This window comes from Haemaphysalis longicornis, unplaced genomic scaffold, assembly GCF_048455015.1.
Source record: "Haemaphysalis longicornis isolate Haplotype H1 unplaced genomic scaffold, Haemaphysalis longicornis Haplotype H1 scaffold_1, whole genome shotgun sequence".
NCBI classification, from domain to species: domain Eukaryota; kingdom Metazoa; phylum Arthropoda; class Arachnida; order Ixodida; family Ixodidae; genus Haemaphysalis; species Haemaphysalis longicornis.
The window spans coordinates 14,156,335-14,161,820 of NW_027526203.1; positions in this window are offsets into that span (position 1 = coordinate 14,156,335).

Genomic DNA, 5,486 nt, shown 5'->3' on the forward strand with positions numbered 1-5,486 from the left:
GCTGCGCGGCACTCTACGGGTGATCTCCGATTCTCAGGCCCATGTACCGTCCCAACGCAACGCCGAATAAATGTAGGCCGTGCCGCACCGTCACATCGGCCGCCTACAACGTCTTAAAAACATTGTATTGTTTCCTTTTGAAGGCTGTTACTCACTCCCTTTAATGCTACCCTCGATAGCAGGACATTAAACACCGCACTTCCTCGTCGGTAAACACCGGAGGACTCGTTCTCCTGTATCCACAAAACAGTTGCAACACTTTCGCGCTGTTCCCTAGTAATATTTCGCCAGTTTACATTACTACGTAGTATTCATGGCTCTACAACCTGTTTCTTGCTGTTGTAAGATAATTTTAGTCGACCCTGCAACACTTTCGATAAACAGTCTTTCCTTCGCGTCTGGAAGCACTGCCAACGCTATAGTTCTCTCCACCACGGAGCGACACTGCGTGATTTGCTCGTCGCAGTCGATACGCCTTCCGTTTCTGCTTTGTTTTATGGCTTTCTTTTAAAATGGCTATCGAATGCATTCCTTCAACTTAAGGAAAGCCAGCCAATAGCCGCTACACCGCTGTAATGACGTAATTCCTACGGTCTAAGAACGCCAAGGTGGGGAAAGAGGGAAAACATTTTGAGCAAGTTTATAAGTTATAGGATGGGCATAGAGCTGTAAATTTGGGCAGAAGTACTTTGCGACCCCCTGATTAAGTCACCATATTCACAAACCTAACTTAAGCATCACTTTCGCCTTCCGACACTTTTTCGTGCCTTAACGCGTTTCAAGACATGACGTTATACCGAAAGGGCGCCTTTTCGCGATCTTATCGGCTAAAAAGTGGGTCCAAAAGTGAGCTCCCGAACTACCTTAAGTGAGCTTTTCCCGACACAACATAGCAGACTACGACGGTAGCTTAGTTGAGGTGCAGATTTCGCGTATCGTTCACCAGAAATTGATAAAGCAGTAAAGAATGAAAAGCTGACTGGAGAAAAAAAACGATCTGCGCACCCGCATGCCGCCCTGACGCGGCCGTGGCCCCACACCCGACCATTGCCTCGACAATGGCCATGCGGCCAGCGTTCGCACCATGGCGATGCCTCCGCGCATAGAACGACACCGGCAAATGTGGCTACAGTCTTTTCTCGCTTTCCAGAATGCAACCAGTTGGGCAAACCAAATTACACATATGAAAAAGGGGATGATATTTTCGGTGAAAAAAGCCTAACGTTCTCAATGGCTACCGTCCACCGACGGAGCTGGCTGTTTCAAGCGCTTGGGAGCTGGCGTACGGGAGCGTCCTTCCTACCGGTGAAAGGGTGAAGTTGGGCGTTCACGCCGTACCCGCATTGGCGCGTCGCGGGCTAGCCACGTTCGCTGGAGCCGTGCTGGCTCCGAAAAAGGTTCCCTTGATAAGGGTGCCTTAAGGAAGGTTTCTAAAAAGCTCGGCGCCATATTCTCATTATGGGGCTTTTTTGGACACGTACGAAAGGCTTCCGTAAGCACAACTTAAGTTTGTTTTCTGAATACGTCTAATTACGGCATGTGTTGGTTGAATACCTTCTGCAAGCATTTCAGATTTTGAAAAAAGATGAACAAAGTGTGGCAGTGTCCCTTTAAAGCCGATTTTGCTTCTTTGACGTCGCCTTTCGGTTAGTTAAACCAGAGTCCTTCAATGCTTTTCTGGTCACGAAACTTCTCCGTAACGCTATGGGAGAGCTTCATATGGGGACCAACGCTCCCGCGCGGTGGCGCTACGAGCCCGGTGAAGGGCGGCGGCCGTATTTGCAGTGCGTTGGAACGCGAGCTTGCTGGTGTTTGTTGTGTGATATAGCTTTCTAAACTCATCACGAAGGGCAAATTATGTGAACTACCATGCCTCTGACGTGCTGTGTACCTGGTTGCCGCTCTGGCTATCGGAATACAACGGAAAAGGCTTCGTTGTTCTGCCTCCCAAGCGACCGCGAACAACGCGACAGGTGGAAGCGAGCCATTCCACGACAGGAGACGGACGCTTTCAGCTTCGAGTCGAAGGCCGTTCGTGTGTTCGGGAAATATTTCGACCCCACGGACATTATTCGAGCCGATGAGTTCGAAATAAGTGGACAACCTGTGCTTCTGCAGCGCGAGAAGCTCAAGCTCCGCGTCGCCCCGGATATTTGAAAACCTGCCGGCGTATCTTACGAAGCCCAGGCCACGATCGCGCTCACAACGAGAAAATCGCTAAGGCGTTGCGCTGCTGAGCACGAGGTCGCGGGTTCGATTCCCGGCCGCGGCGGCCGCTTTTCTGATGGAGGCGAAAAGCAAAAACGCCCGTGTGTACGAGATTTCGGCGCACGATAAAGATCCCCAGGTGGTCAAAATTAATCCGGAGCCCTCCACTACGGCGCGCCTCATCGCCTGCGTTGCGTCGGCGCGTTAAACCCCACAATCAATCAATCAACAACGAGAAAATCCGTCTGCTAAACGTCGTCGCGTTTCGTCGCCGCACAAAGATTGGACTGCAGCTACTGTGATTTTGGTTATTCGACCAGATATTTTGAATTTGGAAAGCGGAGCATGGCTATCTTTGCCTGCATATCTTTTTTTTTTTTTTACTTGCCCGCCGCGCTTCCCCAGGGGCTAAGGCATTGTGGTGATAAGCCCAAGGACGCGGGTTCCCAGCCGCTTTTCTGATGGAGGGGAAAAGAGAAAACGCTTGTGTGTTCGAGATTTCGGCGCAAGTTAAAGATACCTGAGTGGTTAAAATTAATCCGGAGCGTTACACTACGGCGCGCGCCCCATTGCCTGTGTAGCGTCGGCACGTTAAACATCATAATCAATCAACCAATGTTTTTTAATTTGCCGTTTGGGTGGGAGGGGTGTTACAGGCACTGAGCGGGCGAGTTTTTATTTGTTGACACCCTATGCCTATGAGAACAGCAGATAAAGTAGCTCAAAACTGTAGCATTTACTCCTATCCTGGCCCCTCCACGCGCCCATTATTCTGCTTCCATTTCGTGAGCGTTTTTTTCCCCTGCTGTCCACGCTAACTTTACGAATCTCTATTATTGTTTTACATTATTAGCGCGCTATAAAATATTGCAAACACAGTGCTAACCCAACGTGCTGTACGTTTGCACACCTATTTGCTCAGCGCAGCATGTCGCGCCCAGGGCTGAATACAGATTTAATTCTGGCGCTAGTTCACTCAAATCATGCAGGCGGCTGCAAAGGCTAGTCAAAAATTGAAAACGCCAGATGTCCGCCTTTTCGAAGCGAGAACGTAGCGGTGCTTGCCGGAACGAACGAACACTGCAACATATGCGCCTCGGTAACACCCGTGGTCTTGCCTCAGTTTCACAGCTGAGCTACGGGACAAATGACTCAAAGACAACTGACTTACTCAAAAACTGACTCAAAAACTTCGCTCGCATTTTTACTGGTGGAAATGAAGAGCAGATGAAAGTAGGCGCGTGCCGACGGAGAAACAGCCGGCCCGCAAGCGTCGTCGACCGCCGCGAAGCCTTCACGTTAACAGGGGCGATCCTAGCGGCAGCTTTTGTCCCTGAATGAAACTTCGGCCGGAGTTTAGTGACCAGAAAAGTATTGAAGGACTCTGGTTAAATGCAAAGCGTCGACAGAATGCAAGGCCACTCCACCCTGCTAACATGGATGAACAGCAGAGCTGTTAGTCCCCGAAGTGGGGAGGAGGGCGAAGGGTATACACATTTATTTGTCGTACAGTGCGGCAGCACAGGACCGCGTTGTCAGGAATCCTTCCACACCCCTGAAATTGTGAACGTCGCCGCGTCAGCCTCTTCAGGAAAGGTACGCCTCAACTCGCCCATTGCACTTTCACGCTGCGCTACATCTCGAACGCTACCAACTTTTAAATCGTTCTCAAGACAGTGTAGCGTACACTGCAGAAGTGAATCCGCAAATGTCTGTCCAGAGCGCGCCTCTGAAAAAAACCTCCGTCGCAAGCCTCCGCGCGAGGGACACGAGTAAATGCAGAGCATTGGGGGTGGTCACGTGGCGTAGGTTGTGGTAGTTGGCGGTGGTAGTTGTCGTAGGGGTTGGGTAGTTGGGTTGCGAGACGAGAGAGAGAGAAGAGAGAGAGAGAGAGAGAGAGAGAGAGAGAGAGAGAGAGAGAGAGAGAGAGAGAGAGAGAGACGAGAGACGTAAGTACGTAACGTGTTATTTATTGTCATCGTTTGCACCCCAACCTCTCTGCGGGGCAATCTGTTGGATCTTTATTATTATTCTTTTCTTTCTTTTTTTTCTTTCTTATTATCCCTCTCGGGAGGGCAGTGCGCCATCGTCTAAGTTCATAAGCGATGGAAGCAACACCTTCAACCAGTACCGCGACGCGAGCCAACGTCAGCGTTGCAGTACCAGCTCAAGACATCGTGCCATCCTCTTAATCGACGGCGGCAGAAGACAAGGCGGCGAGACGGCGCGCTGCGGACGCCGAACGCAAGCGTCTGAAGCGCGCTGCCGACGCCGAACTTCGTGCACGAGAAGCCGCGGCCAAACTTCAACGTCGGGCAGCGGATCCTTCGCTCGGGCAACGAGTATATTCGTAGCGCGTGCAGTAGAGGGAGAGGAGGTAGCACCTGCTGCTGCAACGCCTCTTTCAGCGCCGGAGCACGCGCATGCGCGCCCGCACCTGTTGTTGAGAGCGAGGAGGAGCGGGGGAGGGGCGCACGTGCTGGCTGGCTGCGGACGCCGAGTTACGGACGCATAACATCGTGAGTTAAAGAAATGCTCTGCATTTAAAAAAATTCGTACGCGCATCCTCGTGGTCGCCTAATTCACTGGCGTGTCACGTGCGTCGCTATGCCGCAATCTTCGCTTCTCGGCGCCAGCGTCTTTCCGTCCATCCCGTCGCTTACGGACAGTCTCTCGGCCTCGATCTTCGCTACTACTCGCCGCCCGTTGTTGCCGAGCAGGCCCCGCCCATTCTCCGATGCAGCCGAATGCATCATCGCACCATGCGCGGATCGCTATGGAGTACGTTGGGTTTCCATAGTTTTCCTGTTACCATGCCAACTGTCAACATCTGGGCTCTCACTGCTGTACTACTCCTCGTCATAGCGGTCGGCGTTATGTAAATTGGGTGGTTTCGCAGCTGCCCTCTTGCTACCCCAGCTTCAGCGCACGCCTTGCTGCTTTGCTCTCCTCTTCACAGAGCGCGGACACGGAGACAACAAAAAATGGGAAATAAGTCATATACGGTTACGTTATAAAATTTAGCAAAAGAGATTCCTCTTTTAACCTTTTCTGAGCATACAAACTATCTGTCTCGGCGTCTTTCTTGGTAACTTGCGCACCATGTTTTCTTCATAAATTTTCTTCAGGGGCTCTACCAATTGTATAACAATACCCTATTACTGGATCCGGTGGCAACTACTGGTACGCAGTTTGGAGGCTTCGTAGTTTAACCACCGGAAGTTAACGCTCAGAGCCAGCATATACGGATCACCTTGCACATTTGCGCCCTATGGTGT